This window comes from Stylophora pistillata, chromosome 1, assembly GCF_964205215.1.
Source record: "Stylophora pistillata chromosome 1, jaStyPist1.2, whole genome shotgun sequence".
In the NCBI taxonomy this organism is placed as follows: Eukaryota; Metazoa; Cnidaria; class Anthozoa; order Scleractinia; family Pocilloporidae; genus Stylophora; species Stylophora pistillata.
This window is the reverse complement of record NC_142519.1, coordinates 33,305,715-33,318,214: the sequence shown is the minus strand read 5'-3', so window position 1 is coordinate 33,318,214 and position 12,500 is coordinate 33,305,715. Positions and strand designations below refer to the sequence as shown.

General features: G+C 37.3%; 4 long non-coding RNA genes across 6 annotated transcripts in view; 3 read left to right on the top strand and 1 right to left on the bottom strand.

Moving 5' to 3' along the window:
* The window catches only part of LOC111323751 (uncharacterized), a 9,607-nt gene extending 3,481 nt beyond the window's left edge, over positions 1–6,126 (top strand). The window contains exons 2-4 of one of the 2 annotated variants that reach the window (XR_015998550.1): positions 1–2,884; positions 2,974–5,663; positions 5,813–6,126. The exon at positions 1–2,884 is cut by the window's left edge and continues 2,022 nt beyond it. This is a non-coding gene — a long non-coding RNA (uncharacterized LOC111323751). Of the gene's footprint in view, positions 2,885–2,973; positions 5,664–5,812 lie in introns of those variants that run through there. The other variant, XR_002694191.2, reaches the window with a different exon arrangement.
* LOC111323752 (uncharacterized) overlaps positions 1–12,500 on the top strand; it is a 61,905-nt gene that overhangs the window by 14,510 nt on the left and 34,895 nt on the right. The gene's annotated exons all lie outside the window — the stretch shown is intronic.
* On the bottom strand, positions 6,159–9,416 carry LOC111323753 (uncharacterized). Its single transcript, XR_002694194.2, has 3 exons — positions 9,139–9,416; positions 7,684–7,734; positions 6,159–7,543 (listed from the first exon to the last, which is right to left on the bottom strand). It is a non-coding gene; the product is annotated as an uncharacterized LOC111323753 (long non-coding RNA).
* On the top strand, positions 8,686–9,319 carry LOC148742175 (uncharacterized). The gene is made up of 2 exons (XR_015998563.1): positions 8,686–8,822; positions 8,927–9,319. It is a non-coding gene; the product is annotated as an uncharacterized LOC148742175 (long non-coding RNA).

Here is a 12,500-nt window from a genome sequence, read left to right as displayed (position 1 = left end):
GTTTGTTTGCTTTTCATTCTCTCGAGCCTTTTTGTGACGGTGGCTTCCTGGCCATTGACTGAAATATTACAGGAGATTGTGGCTCATTTAGGTACACTTGGAATCATGAAAGACAAACAAGTCAAGTCTGAAACCGTTAACACGAATTGACGGAAACGCAGAAACGTCGCCCAAAGCGATTTGAATATTAGATGTTCATAATTGCGCAGAATGACTCTCTTGAAGTATCAAAACATGGATGACGACCAGTACTTAGGGTTTGTTCTTTGTTCTGTAAAACTCGATCACCAGGTTTAAGGGACAAATTTGTCAAATCCAAGTGGTAAAAATCAACTAAAGATCAGAAAAACAGTGAACTCTGGACTTGCAGACCACAAGATTTTGAACGATGGAATATTTATGAGAGATTGTTATAAATGTAAGTTGTTGAGTCACGAACGGAAAACACACTCTTTAGCTACATGGTGTCGACTGATAAATCTACCTGGGTTAAAATATCGTCCTTGATTTATTTAGTTGTGCCTAAAATGGCCAATAAAAGTTCATATTCCTGGGCTAATTTGCTTTAAGGAGCACTTCAACGTGAAGTTGTTGAGCTCAGTGGACCGAAAACGGAAAGAGATGTCAACTGTTGCCCAATATTAGGCACGCTACATTAGTTTTGAAAGGGAAATGACGCCGTCTAGTCCTCGATATCCTAAGCTTGATTAACGATTATTTAGCTAATGGATGTGTATTTGAAAGAAAAGTGTGTTTCGTGTCCTGGGGCTGTGGCACAGATAGCGTTTTTGTCCAGCATACATTAATAACTTTGATTTGCGGCACGAAAGCCCATAAAAAGTCACGCGAGGTGCGACTGTGATTTTCGCTGGTTGAAATGAGTTTGGGGTTTCTGGAAGATTAAAAAACGTGTTCTGAGGCCGGATGTGAGACAAAGCATTCATAGAAGGAAGGAAGAATTTGATCGTTTCTCGTCATTGACCTCTTTGAGCGTGGACATCGGCACGTGCTTCGGAATTACTCTTCTTGTATAAAAACATTCATTTCTAACTTTCCACGTTTAAAGACTCAGCAGGCTTTATATTTATTAAGGGCTTTACTTGCATGGAGTTTCTCGTAGATGTTTTTCTCAATTGTCATAAGAAATGAATACTCATTGAATGAAATAGAGCAGTCATCTAGCGTGTTTACAGGGTAAATGACGATAGCCATCTTGACGACAAGTAGGTGGAAAAGGCGGAGTTATTTACTTCTGAGACAAAGATGAGTTTCATTGATAACATGATTCAGGTCAGATAATCAGAAGTGGGCTTAAAGAAGTGTGGAACGGAATAAGGCAAACGATGGCTGTGGAGAATCGTTTATTGCTTTGAGAACATGTATTAAATTAATATTTTGAGTGGTCTTCGTGGTTCCCTAAAAGGTGGTATCTCGACTTCCTCTGAGGAAAGTTGTTGATGTAAACGCCAAGGTTATTTCCGTGACCTTTTGTCTTGAAGCTTTGTAGTTGAAAATATTCACAATTATTTAAACCAAAGCACAAAAAATAAAATAACATTGAAATCCTAAACGTTCTAGCGAGTCTCAGTCGATGTTGAAATCGCTGGTCAAATTCATGTTTCCATTGACGAAAATTTTAAACACTTTTGTAGTTTCAAAGCGTTCAGTCCACGATAGTGACATTTTTGTCTTCTTGTCTGCTCCTCGTCACTTTTGTTTATCCTTACCAAATGAGTCCGGATGAATAGACAATACTAAAGTAAAGCCTTATCTGACCCCTGCCAAACTACTTAACGACCCTTTAAGGGGGTTTGGGGAGACAGCACTTCCTGTGATGACAAACAAAGAACAGGCAAGGGTCTGGTGTTTGGGTAAAAGAGAACACCCTGTCGAGCAAGTCGCGGACAAACAATGTGTTTTAAGAGCTGACCGATCTAATTTTGATTGGGATTTAATTAGAAGACTTTGTCTTTAATTACAGTACCGTTTCTAAGGCGGGATCCTATTGATGCTATAGATTCTAGATTGCGTTTTCTTGCGGACGTACGCATAATCCGGGTGGGAAAATAGACAGCTACCTTCTGGTGTGGGAATTTCACGTTTTGATATTCTTGACTTAGTGTAAAAAAAGGAAAAATGAGAATTAAACGAAACCAAAGAAGGCAGGGATTTCAAAACATCTTCGGACGCTGCCATAATAACCCTTTGAATTTTTTTGGTTTAATTTGGCCGTTGACTAGTGTAAGCAAGTTGCTTAGCCGTCATTGTGTTCTATAGTAAGCGCCTTAACGATTGCCTTTCAGTAAATCTGCCACGGTTAAAATAGTTTCTTTCTTCCGTCTTATTTCTGAGAACTTCCCTTACTTTGGTGCCAAGTCAAAATACATGTAACAATGAAGTGCTCGAATTTGGCAGCTGAGTTGTACTTTGTACATTGCTGAGAGCTTGATTGTTGTGAAGAGTTTTTGACGATAGCATGGTATCATGCCAAGTAGCTTTGATGAGGATTATCTCTCTGACAGACAAAAATAACAGATTCGAAGACGACGTTGTCAATCTTCACCACAAGCAGAATTAAGCCCTCTTTGGTTCATGGCAGGTTGATTTCGCAGCTGTTTTTATTCACGCACAACCATCACTTCAAATGTTTAATTCTCTCTTTCAATCATAAAAACTAAATAAACATGTTAGGTTTTCTTACTCAAACTCAGCCGTTTTAAAATTTTGATCGTTTCAACTTTTACAATGGCGCAGGCTCTCTGCAGTCAATTTCTTTACTGAATTACAGAATTTTCCTGCTAATGAAACGTTACATTCTCGATAAAGGATCTGACTGTCGAAGGGAGAAGACATCGGGGCGGTTTGTTCGATGTATATGCGAATGGTAGGTCAACTTGTTAAATTGGTTCAACATTTTTTGGGAGCTTTTAAAGCCCTATAAGTATAACCCACATATCCTATTTTTATATTTAGGATTTCGCGATTGTGCTATTCACATCACTGGAAGTACAATGCCTTGGCTAGTGATCATAAAAGTGGTACATTTCCTACAATACGTCATTCCCAACGTCTGAAGTAGTAGCGACGGCAATTTTGCTTTTCTATATCGGTCAAGTTATTGCGCCCGCGGGAAAGCGGGGCGGCCCTTTCCACGATCTAAGAGGCATGATTTAATAAGCGTGGCACAAGGACCCAAGGGCCTTCTTAGTATTTAAAGTTAGTTGTGAAAGTGGCCGGTTTGATGCTTGACGTTTGTTTATTCATAACAGCCTTCACTTTAAACCTCTTGTTGAGCATAAGATGAGTGTGGGAAAAATAACTTTTGAAAAGTCGCATGAATAAAGCGGAGGTTATTGTCACTGTGATATTGTGTTCCCACTTCCAAGAAAACAGAAGCCCTGTAATTCCCTCTCAACACTCAGCATTGGTTGTAAAACATGATGTATGACTAGTACTCTCAGTGAAAGCTGGGGCCCTTTTAAGTAGTTTACTCAGGCTTTAATTATATCTTCTCGAAGTGTCAACTGAACTTTCATAGCTTGAATTTATGTATGCTGAGAACATTAAATCATCCAGTCACATTGATTAGCTTGTGTGTTTTGTAATTTACCTCCCGATTTATCGTGCTGACTCGATAAAACTTGGATTAGTTATTGTAAAATAACATTTTCTGCTTTAAAAGATAAACGGAGACGTTAGGATATAGATTGCAAACAAATAAAAGTTTAAATATCAAACTTTACTTTGCTGCCGGTTTTTCAAAGGTTTGTGAACAGCATGATATACCTTTTTTACTGGCACGGAGATCACTGGGAGTGATTAGAATTAAATATTTCGCACAATTCACCATGTCACATCCACATTTTAACAACCATGAGTCCTCGCTTAGCTAAAGATGGTTATTTATTCCCTATGAAGTCATTAAGTGCTTTCACTAACACTTTTCCATTTTGCCCTAACCTATCTTGGCAGAAAATGCTTTTTTCTCACTCAGCTGTTTTGTTTACCTCGAAATCGCGTGACAACCAAGGGGATAGCGTGCGCTGAATTCTTTGCAAAGCCGATATAAACAGTCTCCTGTGTACTACTTAACTGAATACGAATCGTTAATTTGTTTACTAGTTGGCGAGCGTTGTTTCCGTGACTTGCCTATATTTTCACTCGCGCGGCCAAGTGCGAGCGGAATGGAATACTATCGTAAGGAAATGGGTGCGTGTACAATCTCAGGCTCGTGTTATGTCCAGTGTGTGCTACGTTGAATTATATTATTTCAAAGTTCTTGTGGCACTAATTCGTTTCCTTAGTTTCTTCAGGAGAACGTAGTCGTGAGAACGTAACTGTGGATGTAACGTCTGAGTTTTCTCACTATAGTTGGCATTTGTTTTGTATTGTCAGTTGGTATGCTGGCATCATAGTGACGAGTCTTTAAATTCCACAGCTGTTTCCATTTAATTGCCATAAGACCTGCCCCATTTGGTTTATTTGTAGAAGCGAAGCCACTTCTGCCGTGAAATCAAACAAGTGGCAATATGTCATTAAGGGTACCTGTAGTAATGTAGCGTTGGTGGTAACCTCAAACAAGAACTAAAAATTGATGGGCTATCTTGATCTTTATAGAATGTTTGTGGGAGATAGAAACTCAAAATTCAGAGATCCAATTTTTTCTTTAAAATGCTTGCTTTTGGTAGTTTCTTGCTGCTCGACTTAGTTTTCAAAAATTTTTAAGTTTGTATTTAACATGTGCAGTAGATAATTCAACCATGTGCAGTTTGCGTTGTCGACAAATCTTTAATTTGCGCACAGAATATCTGTTGCGCAGTTACAACTACTTGGCCATCAATAGTACTGTGCCTAGTTCAGTGGAAGACCGTGACAGTAGATTTTCGGAGCATCCTTTCAGGTTTTGGTAAACATCGTTTCAATCTTGGTGCTATTGATCTTAAACGTTTTAAGGGTTTGACAGTTATTACTTAAGAGACATTTTTCTCGTATTGGAATTTAAAAGTGTAGCCAAATTATCTGGATTATAGGGGCGACTGAAATTCGAATGAGGACGGTTCATGTAATCTTCTTATTGGTGGAATTCTTGTTAATAAATCTAATGAGCCCTGCCCAGACGCTTCCTCTAAGTTACTGATGTACATTTCATTATCCCGTACTTCAGCGAGATTTCTTGCCATGACGAATGTCAAATGTCATGCGGCCTTTATAAGTTATCCAACAAACGTGTGATCATATGTTGGAATATTGATTCAAATATTTTTCACCTGTGTTTCATTGACTAACAGTCGAGCCACATAAACAACAGTGCAAAAATCGAACTCAGTCAGAAGTCTCACAAGGGAAATAGACGCAAAAGGGAAAATGAGTGAAAAAATGCAAAACAAACAAAAAAAAACTTGGTTAGCTGAAGTAATCTTTCCCGCCAACAAAAATTTTTATGCTTTGGTGCTCTACGAATCCTGTGGAATCAAGATGCGAAAGCATTTCTGCAGAAAAGCTGAATGCAAAACAATGTAGTAGAATCAATAGTTTGGTTATTCGATTTGATTCGCTGATATAGAGGCAGCTTAGTGAGAGTACCTTCATTAAAACAAAGCTGCAGTAAAAGGAGATTCCAAACCATAAATGAACCAGATCAGAGCCAGGTGGCAACACTTACAGTAGGTTTTTCAACATTACTTGTGTGATCAGATATTGTTGTTTCCGGAGGGATAGAATGTATGGAATCCCTCAGTTAAACTCCTGGTTACGACAATCATTCGCAGTTGTGCTTTCCTTCTCTTATTGTAGTCAAATCTTATTATTCTAGGTTGGCTGGGAAGCGTGGGGAGTAGAAATTGTACAATTACATGCATCGTACATTTATGTGAAACTGGAGCGAATTGTATTTCAACTTTCCCTGCAGTTCTTCAGTACTTTTACATGTATTGACAAGTAAACTGATCAGAGACACTAAACACGAACATTTTCAGAGAGCTTTACTTTCCGGTTGTTCGGAAACTTGGTAATAAATCCACCAAGATTAAGATGACATTGCAAAATTCCTCAGACAATGGCGTGGAACGTTGATTAAATGGAATGTTGTGAAACCTTTTTTTAAATATAAAACAGTCTTATTTTGCATTGTATTCGAGAGTCGTTTTGTACAAATCTAATTTTGTTTATGTTTATTTATACATTTGATTAATTATATGTGAGCAAGCTTTAGCCAAATGATGCTGGAACGCAAGCAATACATCTTTGATTTTTTTATGATTAAAGAACAAACCTACAGTTGTAAGTGATAGCGTATCAAGGCTTTGTTGGCCCTTAAATCTTCAAGTTGTGCCATGGGCTCTTTTTCTGATGTACTAGACTGAAGAGGTTAGTTCTAAGCAGATAGCCTCCAGCTGTGCGTTTGACAGCTATCAATGCCAATCAGGGCATAATTCCATATATCAACTATATCTCCGTGCAACAACTGAGATTTCGATGCTAGTCACGGAACGTGCCTCGCGATTCTTGCATAAATTGTCTCTAAACGAGCAGAACTGCCTCCCTATCTAAGGGATCCTACTGATGTATTAACCTTATCACAACATAATCGACACAAGTTGTGATTGTTTTTTATGCTTATATGATCTTGTGGTTCATTTAATCTCTCTTGAATCTTATGTTTATTGACACAAAGACATGCCATATATTTCCTTTTGAATATAGTTGATATCAATTGAGCATTACTGTTCGTTTTTTATTGTCTTTTGATATCCTTACCTTCGGTGTTAAAACAACGCTTACATTTGTATTTGAACATTCAGCTCTCATCAACTTTCCCGATGAATTTTCTTCAAAAGCTATATTGCACGATATTACTGTCACAGAAAGTGCTACTTATAGTTCAAGCCTGTATTAATACACTTATTCGTTAATTGTTTTTTCCATTCACGGAAATAGTTTCTCGACACCTCTCTCTATAAACTAGGGTAAAATTGCTCTGTTTTATGGACTGGCAAGAGAAAGAAGAACGTATCTATTTTTAATCGAAGTAATCCTTTGTCGCTAAGAATATTCTTCCGGTTTCGAACTGAAATGATCATTTTTGGAGCTTTGATTTCAGTGGCTACTTTTTTATAGAAATGACTTCAGATCTGTATTTTTCTCCAAGTTAAATTATCTGGATTATGATTTATTCGAGTAAAAGCGAACTTTGAGCTCAGAAAAAGGTAACCAGTGGGCGTTGATGATACGTCTCCATACATCAAATGGTCACATCCCACTCGCGACATCCTGTTCACTTCTTAAATATTTTCCAGTCAAAGATTCACATATCATATATGTGTATATATATGTATATATATATAATGTAATTTGTGCAGCACTTGTATTAGATATAAAACAAAAAAAATGTATATTGTGGAACGAAGTCGATGGAAAGATTGTTGCTCCTGAGTACATTTGCGTCACACTGATTTCCTTCGTCTTTGATCCATTCCACCGCGTTTCAGCTCCCATTTTGTCGTTTTATATTTAATGTTGACGTCGTATTTGCTGAAAATTGACGCTGATGACAATGAAAAAACAATACGTTTTGGATAATTAAAATTGAAAAAAAAAAAAAGAATACAGAAAAACACACGGAAGGGAAAGAAAAAATTTGGATTCATTCATGAAATGGAATCATTGAAGTAACAACTGACTCACTTCGTTTTCCGGAAGTAATTCTAGAGACTCGGCCATACAAGTTGGTTCTTCCTGTTGATATTGAAAAAAATTGGCGTCATTATGATCCCACTGAAATATGATGACAGTGTGCAGAGGATGAGGGTGACAATGTTACTCCTGGAGAGTTTTGGTTAAGCAAGCTCACGCAATTCGTTTTGAGTTCGAATTATTTGCAGAGCGTTATGGCGTTGCGCAGAATCCCTTCTTAACAACGGGGTTTTAACTCACAAGTTAAATGTTTTTTCCATTTCTCCTTTTGTTTTCTTGAATGAGTATGCAGTTCTTATTAACGAGAGTAAAGTTCGTCGTAGATCATTAATATAAAAGGGTACAGTTAGAAATTTTGATATAATTCTGATAAACCACACTTAAGACCCTTATTAGTACCAGTCACCACGGCAAACATGCAATAGCTTTGTTTACAGGAATGCCCACTTCTTCAAATTAAAGAAAGAATCCGATTAACTTAAGTGCCTACCCGCAATTAATTTTCATTTGTAATAAGTCATTTGTCATTGAACTGAAAAGACTCTGAAAGCTGTACACCAGGCAGTCACCCCTAGTTTGTAACTAGTAAATTGTAAAATACGCAATAAAGATACAGTGCTTTTTGTTGAAATCTCTGTAACGATTTTCTATTTTAAGCAGTGAAAACTGAATAAGATGAAAAGTTAGCATTGTCGACCATCCATTGTTATTACTAGCTTTGTTATTCCTAGCTGTACTTTGCAAAATTTCGTGTTAGACCAAAACTTGTTTTCGTGACTTTTGCTCTCGCGTGAGTTTGTCAGAAGCCTTTGACGTCAAGCTTGTCGCCACACCGGACCTTAGTGGCGTAATATTGGTCCTTTTGGTAGCATTTTGCTTCTGACGTCCGCAGCAGCCCGTGACAGTTTCCCTTTTAGTAATGAAACCTATTTAAAGCATAAGAAAAATCACGAAACTCCTTTTTCATTTCTTTGTCTCAGTCTGATAGTTTAATCGTACATGGCATCATACTGTTGTAATATTGCTTCCTAAGTTAGTTGTGCGTAGTCTTTTAAGGTTAGAGAAAGGACGATGCCTCACATCTCAAACTGTCAACAAGTATATGCTCCAAATGCTTCATTTGCGTTGCCGTGAGTTGCTGCACGTTCTAAGCGAAATTCTTTTCATTCCTTTGCGGAAGATATTCATGTTTGGAATTAATTGCTATTTGATGATTATTTTTTTGATTATTTAGATCCCACACAAAATCAGCGGACCAGAAACCAAAACTAAAGAACATTTAGAACTATGCTTTCAAGAGCTTTCCCTGATCACTTTAACGACGAGGTCTTTCATTAGTGGTTTTGAAGAACGGATATAATATCTGTAATAGCTTGGGTTGATGCCTCCATACTGTAATTATGTCAACTCACGGTAGCTTTTCCATGGTGGCAGTAATTCCCTTACCTTCACACTCTTCATCTTACCAAATTGTTCGCAACACTACCCAATGGAAAACCAAAGAAACAGTTTTAAGCATGAAGAAAATGAAAATTATATACATTTTTTGATGTCTGTCACTATAGTCTTAATTACAGTGCTTGGTTATCTTATGACCACCACTGGATTAAAAATACGTTTTAGTTTCTAGGGGTTCTAACAGGGTTAATGGACTGGTAACGAGTCATGAAGAGGATTCCCAAGTCCACTTAATTATTTAGAACAGGAGCATATGTACTCCTGTTTTCAGATAGAAAAACGAACTAAACAAGGTTTCTTAATGTAAGATAGTGTCTTGGTGTCTGCTTTTTTTCTTAGCGAGAAATTCTCAATGGTTTACTTCACTGCTGAGGGAGTCTCACATTATCACTGAAATACTTTTGAAATAGCAGGAGTTTGCATAACGCGAAGATGAGAAAGTTGAAGGATTAGTTTGTTTTAGCTGTAATGCAATCTTGGGATGTTTATGTTTTAAAGGAGTTTGGCCTCTGACTCTCCTGAAGCACAGTCGTGGTCCATTTGAAAATGCTTATTTGTTTGATACGAGGAATCGTTCCAATCGAAAACACTAAACTTTTGGCGACTACAAGAGTATAAAAAATGTATGCTCATTTGTCGTCAACAACTGGTATTAGAATTAAGTTACTTAACAAATTCCCCTTCCCCCTCCAAACGAATCGTCAAATATCTGGGTACACGGGCCAACATAGCTGAACTGGTTCGTTGGAAAGAAATAGAAAATTACACATCGATTTGATTTTGAGAGGAATCGTTTAATTTCTGCAGTCGACGTAGGAAAGGGGCCTTTTCTTCAAGCCGTGATATCACTGAATCGAGTTCAGAGAAGAGCAGCAAACATCACTCGCCAAATTTTACTGTTATTATCGTGGATTTTTACGGGCTTTTATATGGGTAGTTAATTGATAATTCAGTGAGGTTTCACGTTAAATGATTAATGTAGAAATAGAGTGGTGTAGGCGATTGCTGTAATTTGACCGTGTGAACGCAATTTTGAGTACCCAATTAACACTGGGGAGTTAAAATTTTAGGTTTTGCCGGAGTGAAGCCGATATAGTTTCAGAAGTAAAATGTGACGCATTGTTTAAAGGCAACTTCGAAATAGCGTTAAACTGTTATTAGAACGAGCAATGTTTACTTTATCATAGTTGGATATAGAAAATATGTCATACAAATTTTTATCTTGGATTGTAAGTTCCGTAACTGGCATCATTTGCTTTAGTATTTAAGTAGCTCTTGACCTCACTTTTAATCGATTCATAATCTTCCGTCCATCGCCAAGTGAGTAATATCAACACGCTTCATAAACAAAGCATGAGGGTTTTGCAGAAAGCCTCTATTTCGCCTTTAAGGTAAAGGAACAGTGATTCTTTAGCGTCATGATCCTGTTGCTGTCTGAAACTGACGCTTTACAATTTTCATGAAGAGGACAGCTCTGTGTTAAATATCACGATTGGGTCATTATATTTTGAACTTATTATCGAAGGCGAATTGCGTGCTATAGAAAGCGGGACTACAACAATCAAAACAAACGACGCACGCAATCATAGGAACGGAAAGAAGTAGGCTTCTTCAATATAGCTTTCGTGCCATGACTTTGTACAATTCACATTCCATCAGCTTGTTCTAGAAGGAGCCTATGGCCATGAATAACGTGTTTATTACTAGAATTAGATCGAGAACGCGATATCTGAATAACACAAAATATGTTTTCATATTATATTTATGGAAAAATCCCCTTTTGTAATGACGAAGTCTTGTTTCGTGTTTACGTAAAGTAAGAGAGATATTAAACGCGCTCAGTCAGTCTAGGAGGCGTCAGGCTCAAAGTATGATAATAAATCTTCTTCAAAACAACTTAAAATGACGTAAACTCTCAGTGAACTGCCTGATATTTCAAGAATTCGTGTCCGCTGTTTACTGCTTAAAGCATAGGCTGGATGATAGTTTAAGCCCGTCTGCATTCTCCACTCAATACGGGTTTATCTCAAAAATATATGTGTGGCACGATATAACTTCTAAAAAAGATTGTTTTTCAACCTTCCTATATTACCTATCGTCCAAGAACAATACTTGGTCAAAGCCTATTTTTATTTGTCGTCTGTACGATGCGATAGATTCAATGAATAAAGAATACATGATAAACTGTTAAGGACCCACAGAAAACTAATCAAATGTGGCCGTTTTATTTTGCCACAAATGGTCTCATTTAAGTGCCTACTTGTGCCTCTCAACACTGTCTCAATAAATTTAGGCACTACAAATTAAAAATAAACGCAGCCAAGAGTGAAGTGTCCTGTATTGGCAGATGTTTTTCTATTGCACGCGCGTACCAATACATTACAATTGGTCAGGGTTAAAGCATTTGTGTTTCGCGCTGACGTATTTTGGTGCCTGTAACACTTGACACGCGAACCCAAACAACATTATTGCGAAACTCCATACCAATGAAATTAAACTTGATTTGATCAGATCGATGGGCCTGGTCACTAAGTTCTAATTTTATTATTGATGCTATTCTGGTATTCCCGTTTTTCTTTTTATTTCGTCGACTTAATGATAGCATTTGTATAAATTGCTTGCTTGTCTGACGTAAAACACGATTGGTTGGTTATTTCTGCGCAGTTTTTATTTAAAACGGTTTTACTGATTGTCAGTACAGTGCTAGAATTAATCAAAAGTATGTCTGTTATTCTTGTCCACCAAAATGAAGCAAAATATTTCAGCTTGCACCAGCAATATCAGTTTTTTTCGCCCGTCTATCCACACTACGGCGCTTGCATATCTTTTTGCACACTTTTCCGCCTGCCTTCCATTTCTACTGACCTCTGAAAAACACAGTGATGGTAGCGACGTGAAAATTATGAGGCTTTTGTTTTTCACCTAGAAATGGAGTGTTGCCAAAAGGATACGTTTCCAAAATTATTATATTGGAAAACTTCGTTTTCATCAAAGCGTACGAGCGTTGTAGTTTGGACGGTGGACGGAAGCGCATAAAAACACTCGTTTTTTAACCAAAATTGATCTGTGTAGACCGAAGCTGAGGATGGTTTTGATATTAAATTAGCTTAAATCGTTCCTCAAATAATGACACCTTGACTTTTTGATGGAAATAATTTTTTAATTTCAATTAATGGAGGGGTTTGTTGTTTTCTAATTCTTTTCGATTGTTATGCCAGTTACAGCTTTGATTACTGAAACCTTTTCTTGAAATGGTAGATTATTTCTTTTTGGCTAATTCAAAAACACTGTTTGATACTCAGTCAATTACCTCTCCCCCCTCCATCCCAAGAAGAGAAAATGAATAGGAT